This window comes from Macaca nemestrina, chromosome 5 (assembly GCF_043159975.1).
Source record: "Macaca nemestrina isolate mMacNem1 chromosome 5, mMacNem.hap1, whole genome shotgun sequence".
NCBI lineage: Eukaryota > Metazoa > Chordata > Mammalia > Primates > Cercopithecidae > Macaca > Macaca nemestrina.
This window is the reverse complement of record NC_092129.1, coordinates 63,593,906-63,607,084: the sequence shown is the minus strand read 5'-3', so window position 1 is coordinate 63,607,084 and position 13,179 is coordinate 63,593,906. Positions and strand designations below refer to the sequence as shown.

At 37.9% G+C, this 13,179-nt stretch overlaps 1 pseudogene; it reads right to left on the bottom strand.

Annotated features, from left to right (window-relative positions):
• Positions 1-7,682: 7,682 nt before the first annotated feature.
• LOC105496754 (zinc finger protein 131-like) lies at positions 7,683-10,100 on the bottom strand (annotated as a pseudogene).
• Between the last annotated feature and the right edge of the window lie 3,079 nt (positions 10,101-13,179).

Sequence of the window (13,179 nt, the reverse complement as noted above, 5' to 3'; positions counted from 1 at the left end):
ACCAAATCATGGTCATTCACTAAGTTGATCACACAGATGCTTACAAGAAAATCTTATGCCTGACTCAATAGAAAAATCTACACTACGTGTGAAAAAAGGCATGATAAGAAACTAACGAACATGTCTCTTATTCTCTTTCTCTCAAGGGAACTATAAACATCCATATAACAGAGTTCTTCTGTTTTTTTGTGTGCACATTTACATTTTCTCCTGAAAAATAAAAGCAGTGCAGAATTTGCAAATGATAATTTCATATTCACTGTGATTTCAGTAGCACTATTAGTTGCGGTAATGATAATAAATATTATCGTTAGTTAACAGAATGCCACTCAGCAATTTTTTCCAGCTTTAACACTAAGGCTTAAAAGAAATTATGTTGAAAAAATGTAATAGTTTGCAATGAAGTAAAAAATGTCTTCTACATGGTGAATATAATGGTCGTTGTTAATGCTTGGAATATATGATGATTTTTTAAACGGAGCTCTTTTTGCTTGATCTACTTTTTTTACAGCATGTAGGTGACAATAAAGGCTGTTAAAAGGTGGTATGTTTGATCACAGTCTATGGGTACCAATGAAGAGCCTCTATTTATTTAAATAAAAGTAATTGCTGCTAGTGTAAAATGAAAAAGATACTCTATGTAATCTTTGCTAGGACAAACTGAGGACCTCTGGACCATTAGTAAGCATAATGCATGAAAACCTCACAGGCACTTGGAGAGAAGCCTTTGTTCAGAAAAAAATGGCAATATTCAGCTACTTAAAGCAGAAATTTACTGAAACTAGGTGATAGAAAATACAATGAGAACCCATTTTGCTTTATGAATCTCTTTGTTTTAGATCAGCATTAACAACTAGTCAACTTTTGGCTCTCTGTTTGTCACTCAGCCATACTCTTTGTTTCACTGCATTGATTATTTATGTCTTAAATTACAGCTATTCTTTTTGTGTGTGTGTGCTGTGGCTTAAAGAACAGCTTCAAGGGCAAACATGAAAGGAAATTTCTGAATGGAGCACTTGGCTGTGCATGCAGCTCCAAAGAACTAAAACTGTTTGTTGTCTTGAAACATACCTTAGGATCAATTATTCTCTCAGCTAACAGGCTTCATCAATTTATTTTCTATATACTGGTACAGTATTGACACAATGAGAAAAGCAAAGGGGAAAAATGTAATCTCATCAAAGTTTCCTTCTTGCTTTTTTTATTTTTATAAAATCAAAACAGTGTCTTTTAGCATGGAATGGTACTTATTATTTAAACCTGCTTCCTAAATTTAAAAGTAGCTTAGACAAGTATTCAACTAAATCTACCCGATGTTTGCTGTAGCACATAAGCCGAGTGTCTAGCTTGTTTGAATTCCTCCAGCATTATTCAGCTTTCAACAAGCACAGGTAGCTCACTTAATCATTAGTCATCATAAATGGAAGAGTTTCTATACCTCTCTGGAACAAAGATACTAGGTTGGTTTTCTCCCTGCTTAAAACAATGCTTGAAACTTACTCAAAGTTTTTAGCCTCCTATATTTGAAGTTAGACTTCAAGGAGGTAAATCATCAATCCGCCATGTCCCTGAAGACTAAAATATAAATGATGGTATTATTTCATTTATTATTTCATGTATTCTCTTACTTAAAAGTAATGACTAGAACAACCTCATACTGTTGAGGAAGTGAATCATCTAGAGATAAAATTTGTTGCTATGCTTCAGGGTGACTTTGAATCAGAACTCAAGAGAAGAGAAAGCAATTTCATATTGGTCAAGAACAAGCCGTGATGTTAATCAAGGATGCCCAAGCACATAATTCCACACAACAGTCTTGAAAATGCTAGCTTCTTAATTACTTCTTTGTTTTGTACCGAATTTATCTGTCATGCCATTTCAGCTAACACCGTGATCAAATCTTTCATCTCTTGTTTGTTGCCAAGGTATCTCACACATTCAATAATGACCTCTGCTCACTGGAGGCTTGCCTCATGAACCCTAGTTCTACCTGGGTTTCTAAAAGTCTGTCTGAGATGGAGAAGAAGCATTAAGAAGTTAATACATCTAGCAAATACATCTGTCTAATGAGCAGGCTATCCCTTACAACCCCATGCAAAAATGTTAGAAGATATAAATCTATCTTCTTAAATGACAGAATTCAGCTTTTAGATGAATAGGCTGGTTCTTTCAGAAACCATCAGAGTACCATGTCCCTGATCAGAAACAGCTGAAAATTTTATTTTAGTAATTCTGAATAGTAAATAGATTTTCTGCTGTTTGTCTGTAATGATTTACGATGGAGACAACTGTGTTTAGGTAGCAAGTTTTCAGTCCTGTGACACATTTAGTTAAGATTAGGTTTCAGGACCCCTAAGTATACTGATCCCTGTCAAACAAAGCCTTAGAAGTTATGCTCATGATTTTCTATTTTTTTTTTCAAACAGAGCACCCCAAATATTTTATGAGCTTTAGTCCCCATGAAACCTAGATCTGCCTGTGCACTTATTTGATGGACTAGGTATTCTGGAGAATTTTTTGAAAATCCATGTTCACCCTCAAAAAGACAACAATCCTGTTGAAGAAATAACATGTATACATACCAAAGGATCATCTTGGTGTGAAAGGTATGGTGTTTGGGGTCAAAGATATAATATCCAAATCCCAGCTCTGCCATCTGCATTCTGTATGTAATTATAGGACAAATACATTAACTGTTGGATCCCTTTAAATCATGCAAAAACAAACATCATACTTAAATTACTGGTTTGTTCAGAGGATTAATAAAAAGAAATCTGTGAAAACCAAATGCCTTGCATTTACCATATCCACTTAAATATTATTTGATTCATCATATCTCAGGTTTTATGAGACCTTAAATGAGATCTAATTCAACATTCAATATTTGGATCTTCTCTGTAATTTTCCCAAGTCATGGTTGCCTACATTCTGCTTGGCTATATCCAGTGATAATGACTAAGGCAGTTCATTTCATGTAATTAATTACTTAAATATATGGCATAAGAGTTCCTGGTTTTTATTTTTATTGTTTTTGTTTTATTTTGGTATTCAGGTATAGGTGTCTGACTAATGACATATATGTCACACTAACATATATAATGACATATAATGACACACTAACACTGAGGAGTGAGGTATTGGCTAGAAATTCCCTTTTGGCTCTCTCTCACATACTAAGATACTATCACAAAACCAACGACGCAGTGGGTTCTCCAGCACACATTATAGCCTGAGAATGGAAAGTTGCCTGAGCTCCAATCTTGGGCAGGTATATAAAATTGCAGTAGAAAAATGTATAAAGCCTGAGAAGGAATGGTGAGAGTGAAGAGAGGCAACCAGGTGAGAGTAGTGTCATGGAAAATCAAAGAGAAGTTTCAAAAGAGGATATTTTTAGTGGCATCAAAGGCCACTGAGATATTATTCTAAAACACATTCTAACTAAAAACCAGATTCAGTCTCCATGAGATCATTAGTGAAGTGGTGGGAATTGAGAGGGAGTGAGTTTTGAAGCCAGAGCATGAAGACAAAAAGCAGAAGCTCTTGGCCTTTACTGGCAGGGGGTGGGATAGGATAGCATTCAGGCAGCACTTCAGAGAGAGAAGTGAATGAACTACAAACTGCAGGGAAGGAAGCAAACAGGGTTGAAAATACTTACAGAAGATTAAATGTCACATGAAGTGAGGTGTTGGTTCTGGAGCAGAGGATAAGTGATGAAATTCAGAGCATGAAAGCCTGGGTTAACCTTAAGGCAAAAAAGGGATGTTCTGCTCTTGCAATGAGAGAAATTGTTGGGATAAAATATGTATTAATCTGTTTCCATCATGTTGATAAAGACATACCAAAGACCGGGTAATTTATAAAGAAAAAGAGGTTTAATGGATTCACAGTTCCACATGACTGGGGAAGTCTCACAATCATGATGCAAGGTGAAAGGCATATCTTACATGGTGACAGACAAAAGAGAATGAGAACCAAGTAAAAGGGGTTTCCACTTATAAAACCATCAGATCTTGTGAGACTTATTCATTACCATGAGAACATGGCAGTTTCCCATGGGGGAAACTGCCCCCATGATTGAGTTATCTCCCACCAGGTTCCTCCCACCACACGTGGAATTATGGAAGCTAAAATTCAAGGAGAGATTTGGGTGAGGATACAGCCAAACCAAAGCCAAGAAATTTCATGCTGTTAGTCATGGGTTGGTTGAGAGTTTCTAGGCATCTACTAGTATGTAGACCAGGGCACCAACTGCTGCCAATACTTAGAATTACAAATAGAACCTTCCTGAGGGGTTGCCCCAAAAGGTAAAACTAAAGCTGCCAGCTGTAGCAGGCTACAGATGAAGGTCACCCCAGAAGGACTCTTCTCAGGTACTTGAGGTGGGAGGTGCTAATGATACTCACCTCTAAACATTATCTTTTTATTTTTAACTCAATGTTATCATGCATATTTAAGGGCTACAACATAATAAATAACTTACATTTATATAGTAAAATCTTTACTAGAGTAGACCATATTAACATGCTCTTCTTTTCAAATAGTTAACTATTTTTCCTCCCCTATGACAAGAGCAGCTATAATCTACTCATTTAGCAAATATCCCTAATACAATACATTGTTATTAACCAGAGTCATCATGTTTTACATTAATCTCTGGACTTGTTCATCCTACATAGCTTCTACTTTGTATCATTTGACCTACTTCTCCCTTTTTTTCCCCCAAACCCCCAAATGTGGTTTAATGTTCTATCTTTATATATTTGACTCTATTTTGTAAGATTGTACATATAAGTAAAATCATGCAGTACTTTTCTCCGTGTGTCTGGTTTATTCTTCTAGGTTCATCCATGTTCTGGCAAATGAAAGAATCATCTCCTTTTTAAGGTTGAATAATATTCTATTATACTATTATACATTACATATGCATAAGAGTTTATTTTTTAACTTTTATTTTAAACTCAGGGGTACATGTACAGGATGCACAGATTTGTTATATAGGTAAACATGTGTCATGGGGTTGGTTTTACAGATTATTTCGTCACCCTGTTATTAAGCCTAGTATCCATTAGTTGTTTTTTATCCTCTCCCTCCTCTCACCCTACACCCCCAATAGCCCCAGTGTTTGTTGCTACCCTCTGTATGTCCATGTGTTTTCATCATTTAGCTCCCACTTATAAGTGAGAAAATGTGGTACTTGATTTTCTGTTTCTGCATTAGTTTGCTAAGGATAATGGCCTCCAGCTGCATCCATGCCCCCCAAAGGATATGACCTCATGCTTTATTATGACTGCATAGTATTCCATGGGGTATATGTACCACATTTTTTTAATCTAGTCTAACCTTAATGGGCATTTAGGTTGATTCCATGTCTTTGCTATAGTGAATATTGCTACAATGAACATATGTGTACATGTGTCTTTACAACACATGGATCATATGTTCCTTTGTGTACATACCCAGTAATGGGATTACTGAGTAGAATGTTATTTCTGTCTTTAGGTCTTTGAGGAATTGCCACACTGTCATCCACAATGGTTGAACTAACTTGCACTCTCACAACAGCGTATCAGCATTCTTTTTCTCTGCAACCTCGCCAGTATCTGTTATTTTTTCACTTTTTAATAGTTGCCATTCTGACTGGTGTTAGATGGTATCAACCAGTAGTTTTGATTTGCATTTCTCTAATGATCAGTGATGTTGAGCTTTTTTTAACATGCTTCTTGGCCGCATGTATGTCTTCTTTTGAAAAGTGTCTGTTTATGTTCTTTTAATCTTGTAAATTTATTTAAGTTCCTTACAGATGTTAGATACTAGACTTTTTTCAGTTGCATAGTTTGTAAAAATTTTCTCCTATTCTGTAGGTTGTATACTCTGTTGATAGTTTTTTGTCAATTTTTGCTTTCATTGCAATTGCTTTTGGCTTCTTCATCATAAAATCTTTGGACATGTGTATGTCCTAAATGGCATTGCCTAGATTGTCTTCCAGGGTTTTTATAGTTTTAGGTTTTATGCATAAGTCTTTAATCCATCTTGAGTTAATTTTTGTGTATGTTTTAAGGAAGGGGTCCAGTTTTACTTTTCTGCTTATGACTAGCCAGTTATCACACAACCATTTATTGAGTACGGAATTGTTTCCCCATTGCTTGTTCTCTAAAGGTTTGTTAAATATCAGATAGTTGTAGGTCTGTGGTCTTATTTCTGGGTTCTCTATTCTGTTCCATTGCTCTAGGTGTCTGTTATGTACCAGTACCATGCTATTTGGTTACTGTAGCAGCACGGTGTAGTTTGAAGATAGGTAGTATGATGTCTCCAGCTTTGTTCTTTTTGCTTAGGATTGCCTTGGATAGTCAAGCTCTTTTTAGGTTCCATATAAATTTAAAATTTTTTTTTCTACCTCTGTGAAGAATGTCAATAGCAGTTTAATAAGAACAGCATTGCAGATATAAATTGCTTTGGGCAGTATGGCCCTTTTAACAATTAAAATTCTTCCTACCCATGAGTATGGAATGTTTTCCCATTTGTTTGGTCATCTCTAATTTCTGTGTGTGTGTGTGTGTGTGTGTGTGTGTGTGTGTGTGTGTGTGTATGTATGAGAGAGAGAGAGAGAGAGAGAGAAAGAGAGAGATACTTTATTTTCCAAGTAATACTGATTCAAAATATTTACACATTTATTATTAAGTCCACAATTAAGCACTCTTATTTGTATGGCTTTAAAAGTTATAGCACAAGATCTTTACATTAAGGATTGGTGGAAAAGATTCCATTTAAAAAATCCTGATAATTACATACATGTTTTTCCCTGTACTTTATTTTAAATACATCAATTTTTAAATGATGCTCATCTTTTTTTCATTTGGTAGTAAAATACTAGTGCAACTTTTCATCAAAATAAAGTTTGCCACAGAGGTAAATAAATTTTCCCAATTGAAATTGGCACTGCAGCTGCTTCTAAATAAAATTTCTTGTCATAACTTAAGTGAAAAAGAACTCGTGGTTGTCATTATAAGCAAAAATATAAAGTATTATAGCATTGGCTACATTCCTCCTTACAACACAAACTTTGAAAAACTGGAGATGTTTTACAGAAGTTTAGCTGGTTTTGAAATGGCACATATTTTTCTTCACATTCTCGAAATTTTATCACCACTCCTCTCTGTGTTGCAGAGATGGCATCTGTGACTACTGGGATAGACAAGAAAGTTTGTTCAAGCTAAAGAAAGTCAAAATTTAACTGCACAGTAACAATGCAATGTTCATCATGCAGACTTGTGTTTCCTATATATTCAATTTACTAGCATGCATTAGAATACATAAACTTGTATTCTAATGATTTAAGTTTTATTTTACAAAATGAAAGAAATTTGAAGAAAACATGACCTGGTAAATAGAAAAGGGAAAATTTTTACTACAATGAAAATAGATACAGTCATATGAAGCTATGTAATAAGAATATAATCCACCTAGAAATGTACTTCTCAAAACTCCACTTAATTTATGGAACAGATCCCTACTCTGTTGCATTGGGCCTGGGAGGGGAATTAATTTGTTTCAAAAAAAAAAAATTCAGCACAACAACAAATAGCTTAACTTTGGTCCACTTATCTGTTAGCTTAAGGACAGTCATACTGCCCATAATACATTCAAAAACCCAAGTAAATTTAAAAATATATTCATGTGTAATTTCACTCTAAAACCGGCATAGCTGTTCTGTCCTCATTCTCTGCCTTTTCAGCTTCAGAATCCACCGTTGGCTTGCTCTCTAATCCTCAGCATCTTCGTGATCTTCCCTGGCAGCCTGAACAGCGTCTAGTTGGCTAGGTTCTCTCTCCTCTTGGGTCATAGATTTCTGGGGTCACATGGTCCAAGTCTGCTTCTAGAAGTTCAGTTTGTACTTCCACTGGCATCTGATTTATCCATTCAACATGAAGCTTCTCTACGTGTACTTCAGTACCTTCTTCAGTCTGAATTCGATCCACTTCTAGATAACTTATTTGTACCTGCTCTGGAAGCACACTCAGGTATGAACCAAGTACCTGGCTGTCCTGGAGCACATCTGGATGGATGTGTTCCACAGTCACTTGTGCTGAATCCACCTGGACCTGAAGCAATGGTAGCACACACACCTTCCCAATTTGTTCTATAATAGTCATTGATGTCATAGGTTCACTTTGCATGTAAGTTTCTACTGAAAGAACTTCTTCCATTACTAGATACTCTGAAATATTGTATCACTGAGGTACCTCATTAATTTATTTCCTTGCATTAACCGCAAGTCACATAAAGAACAATGGTTGGGTTTACATCCAATTTGTATTATGAAGTGATCTTTGAACTGGGCCCAGCTGTTAAACACACTGTTACAGACGTGGCATTCACAGAGCTTCTTTCTTCCTTTTTGCCCCTACTCCAGTTTGGCATGCAGTGAGGTGACATTTGAGGGTGCTATTTCTAGCAAATCTTTCATGATAATTTGGACACTCAAAAGGTTTTTCACCTGTATATTTTTCTAAGATGTTCTTTAAGATTTCCAAAACAGTCAAACTGCTTCTCACAGTACTGACATACATACACTTTTTTCCCAGTTCTTTGCTTCTTAGTGACTTCACCTTCTTCAAGGTGATAACAATTTAGGTGCTGTTTCCACGTGCATACCTTTCATTGCATATTTCACACTTGAAACTCTTAGATGAGTGTGATTTCATGTATTCCTTCAAATGATAAAACAATTTAAATGAACCATTACATTTCTCACAATGGAACAAGTCCTTCACATGTGACAACTGAAGTTCCACAGTTTCAGTACTTTCTACCTGTATGCTTACGGGGTCAGATGCATGGCCATCTTCTTCTTTAATCTGCCCTTTTCTGTCACTTTGGTGATACTTGCTGGTAATATCTGCCAACAGTGCTAGAGCAGAATCTTTAGAGGAACTTGTGTTCTGTATGTACTTTATGGATGCTTGGCAGAATCCACTTCCTCTAATGTTTTGATACCTTCATCTTCCATTTCAATTGTGCCTTCAGCAATCTCTACCTCAATTTCAATAGGTTCTGATTCTGCAGATGGCAATGATTCTGTGATAACATTTGAAGTTGCTGCGATCTTCCTTTTTTTGGCCACCATTTTCCCTATGGGATTTTCCTCTAATGGAGTTGAGTTTTCTTTGTTCCTGACTTCAAGGGCTTTCATAATGAAGCAGGAAATTTTGCCTGACCCCTTCATGGGTGGGAACTGGTGTGCAGGTGCTGGGGCTAGCCGGCCACTTCGGCACCAGCTGGGGCAAACTCTACTCATTGGAACCTGTTGCACTCAACCTGCCACGGGAGGGAGCATGCAGGTGAGCGAGTGCAGGAGACAGCGCAAGTGCTTTTGGGTGCTGGCAGGAGCAAAACTCCATGTGGGTCCTGTGGACTGCATCCCTTGCTGGACCCTCCATCCTCGGCTGGATTCCTCTCTAAAGCAAAGCCATGAAGCCATCCCTCTGAAGTCAAGCTGCTTCTCTCTGATGTCAAACCAGTCTCTGACGTCCACCTGCTTCTTCTCTTCTCTGCTCTCAGCTAGTGGAGCCTGGGGTTTTTATACGCACAGGATGGGGGTGGGGCAGGGCATAGTTGACTTTGGAAAGACAACATTCGAGTGGGAAAACAGGAAGGCATGCTCTCACTTTGGACTGCTGTCACAGGCTTGAGTGTGGGACCCTTGTCAGGGACCTGCCCTCCTTTACCCAGAATTCCCCTGCCTCCTGTCCCTAGCGATAACTTCTAGCATTTGTAGAACTCTGCTGCTTTCCATACATCATTGACTTCTTCTCCTGTATCAATTATTTTGCTGTATATGTGAACTGAATTAAATTACAAAAGGTCATTTTACCAACACCTTCTGTCTCCACCAAAGGTTTCTGAGTAAATTGAAAGAATTTATAGAACTTACTGCAAGCAGTCAAAAGAGACTTGTGATCCTTAAAATGGTGTCTGTTGACAATCAGGATAATGTCAGTAAACCAGTCCTGATCTTGCTTTTTATTCAGTCAGTCAGTCGAGGATCATCTTATGATTTCAGGAAACTTTTGAAGGCATTTCATCCTCTCTTCAACCTCCATGGCCATCAGGTTTCCCTAGTCCATGGTCTGTCCTCCTTCTGAGGCAGTAAATTTTCCCTGACATTTTTGCAGACAGGAACTAGAGTGTGGGTCCTGGGGCTAGCTGGCCTCTTTGGGACCGGCTAGGACTAACTTCACTCACTCAAACCTGTTGTGCCCAACCCCTTAGAGGAGGAAGCATGCAGGTGAGCTGGTGCAGGAGCTGGGATGAGTGCTTTTGGGTGCTGGCAGGAGCAAAATTCTGTGCAGCCCCAACAGTACCATCTAGGGTGGCGTACCTGCCACGCCCAAAGCCCCTGAGGGCATATGTTACGGTGCTCTTTTAGCTTTGCCATTCACGGTATAACACCTCAGTGGGGCCTTTGCCTTTTCACATAAGATGGTTGCTCTCCACCAGCAAGGGCAGAGGGTCATTGTGACAGCTATCATCCACACCCGTGGCACCTGAGCTCTTGTTTGGCATCCAGGAAAAATCAGGTCATCTGTGCAAATTGAAGAAAGGTGAATACAGAGGATTTTTCTTCCTGATAAAAGTGGCTCTCAGTGGGAAGGGGATGTGAAAAGCGAATGGAGTGAGAAGATGATTTTCCAGAGAGGACTGGACTCCTCTCCAAAGCAATGCTGTCAAATCATCCCTCTGAAGTCAAGCCGCTTCTCTCTGAGGTCAAACCGTAGTCTCCGATGTCCAGCAGATTCTCCTCTTCTCCACTCTGGCTGGGGGATTTTATGGGCACAGGTTTGAGGGCAGGGCAGGTCATGGGTGGTTTTGGAAAAGGCAACATTTGATCCCAAAAACAGGAATGCATGTTCTCAATTTGGGGTGCTGTTTCAGGCTTGAGGGTGGGACTCTTACCAAGGACCCATCCTTTTCTACCCAGTATTTCTCTGCCTCCTGTCCCTATCACTTCCTCTCCTCAAAGCCTCTCATTCCATGCTTTCCCTTCTCAGGACATAATGTACCCCACAACATTCCCTACCCCTCCATTTCCCTACAAGAACCAGGGTTCTCCCTCTTCTCTGGCGTTTCTGGTGCATGTGTGCTCAGTTGGACACCTGGGTGGCCACCAATTTCTTTGAGCAGTGGTTTGTAGCTCTTCTTGTAGAGATCTTTCACTTCCCTTGTTAGCTGTAATTGTGACGTGATTTGTTTGTGATTTGGCTGTCAGCTTAACTGTTGATGGTGTGCAAGAAAGTTAGCAATTTTTGCACATTGATTCTGTATCCTGAGGCTTTGCTATACTTGCTTATCAACTTAAGAAGCTTTTGGGCTGAGATGATGGAATTTTGTAGATATAGGATCATGTCATCTGCAAACAGAGATAGTTTGACTTCCTCTCTTTCTATTTGAATGCCTTTATTTCTTTCTCTTGATTGATTTCTCTGGCCAGAAATTCCAATACAATGTTGAATGGGGGTGGTGAGAAAGGGCATCCTTGCCTTGTGCCTGTTTTCAAGGGGAGTGCTTACAGCTTTTGCCCATTCAGTGTGATTTTGGCTGTGGGTTTGTCATATATGGTTCTTATTATTTTGAGGTATGTTCTTTCAATACCTAGTTTATTGAGAGCTTCTAACATGAAGGGATGGTAAATTTTATCAAGAGCAATTTCTTCATCTATTGAGATAAGCACATGGTTTTTGTCTTTTGTTTTGTTTATAGGATGAATCACATTAATTGATTTGTGTAATTTGAACCAACCTTGCATCCCAAGGATGAAGCCTAGTTCATCATGGTGGATAAGCTTTTTGATGGGCTGCTGGATTTGGCTTGCCAGTATTTTGTTGAAAATTTTTGCATCAATGTTCATAAAGAATATTGGCCTGAAGTTTTATTTTTTGTTATTGTATTTCTGCCGTATTTTGGTATTGGGATGATGCTGGCCTCATAGAATAAGTTAGGGATCAGTACCTCTTTTTCCATTGTTTAAAATAGTATCAGTAGGGAAGGTTCCAGCCATTCTGTGTACATCTGGTAAAATTCAGCTGGCAATCTGTCTGGTCATGGGCTTTTTTGGTTAGAAAACTAGTTACTACTGCTTCAAGTTCTGAACTCATTATTGGTCTGTTCAGGGATTCAATTTCTTCCTGGTTCAGACTTGGGAATGTGTATGTATCCATTTCTTCTACAGTTTCCAGTTTATGTACATAGACGTGTTTATTATAGTCTCTGGTGTTTGTTGGTATTTCTGTGGGTTCAGTGGTAATATTCCCTTTACCATTTCTGATTGTGTTTATTTGGACCTTCTCTCTTTTCTTCTTTATTTGTCTAGGTAGAAGTCTATCTATTTAATTATTTTTTTTTCAAAGAATCAACTCCTGGCCATTTGAATGTTTTCTTGTGTCTCTATCCCCTTCAGTCCAGCTCTGATTTTGGTTACTTGTTGTATTCTGTTAGCCTTGGAATTTGTTTATTCTTTGTTCTCTAGTTATTTTAGTTGTGATATTAGGTTGTTAACTTGAGATCTTCATAGCTTTTTGATATGGACCTTTAGTCCTATAAATGTCCCTCCTAACACTGCCTTAGTGTGTCCCAGAGATTCTGGTATGTTGTATCTTTGTTCTCATTAGTTTCAAATAATTTATTGATTTCTGCCTTAATTTCATTATTTATCCAAAGTCATTCAGGGGCAGGTTGTTGCATTTTCATGTAATGTATGGATTTTAGTGAATTGTTTAATCATGGTTTCTAATTGTATTCATTGTATTCTGCTTGACGAGACTGTTTGTTATGATTTCAGTGTTTTTTTCTGCATTTGCTGAGAAGTGTTTTACTTATGATTATGTGATTGATTTTAGAATAAGTAACATTTGACAATGAGAAGAATGTATATTCTGTTGCTTTTGGATGGAGAGTTCTGTAGATACCTATCAGGTCCCTTTGATACAGACCTGAGTTCAAGTCCTGAATATCTTTATTACTTTTCTGTCTTGATAATCTAATATTGTTAGTGGGATGGTAAAGTTTCCTTCTATCATTGTGTAGGAGTCTAAGTCTCTTTGGAGACCTCTAAGAACTTGCTTTATTAATCTGGATGCTCCTGTGTTGGTTACATATATGTTTAGTGTAGTTAGCTCTTCTTGC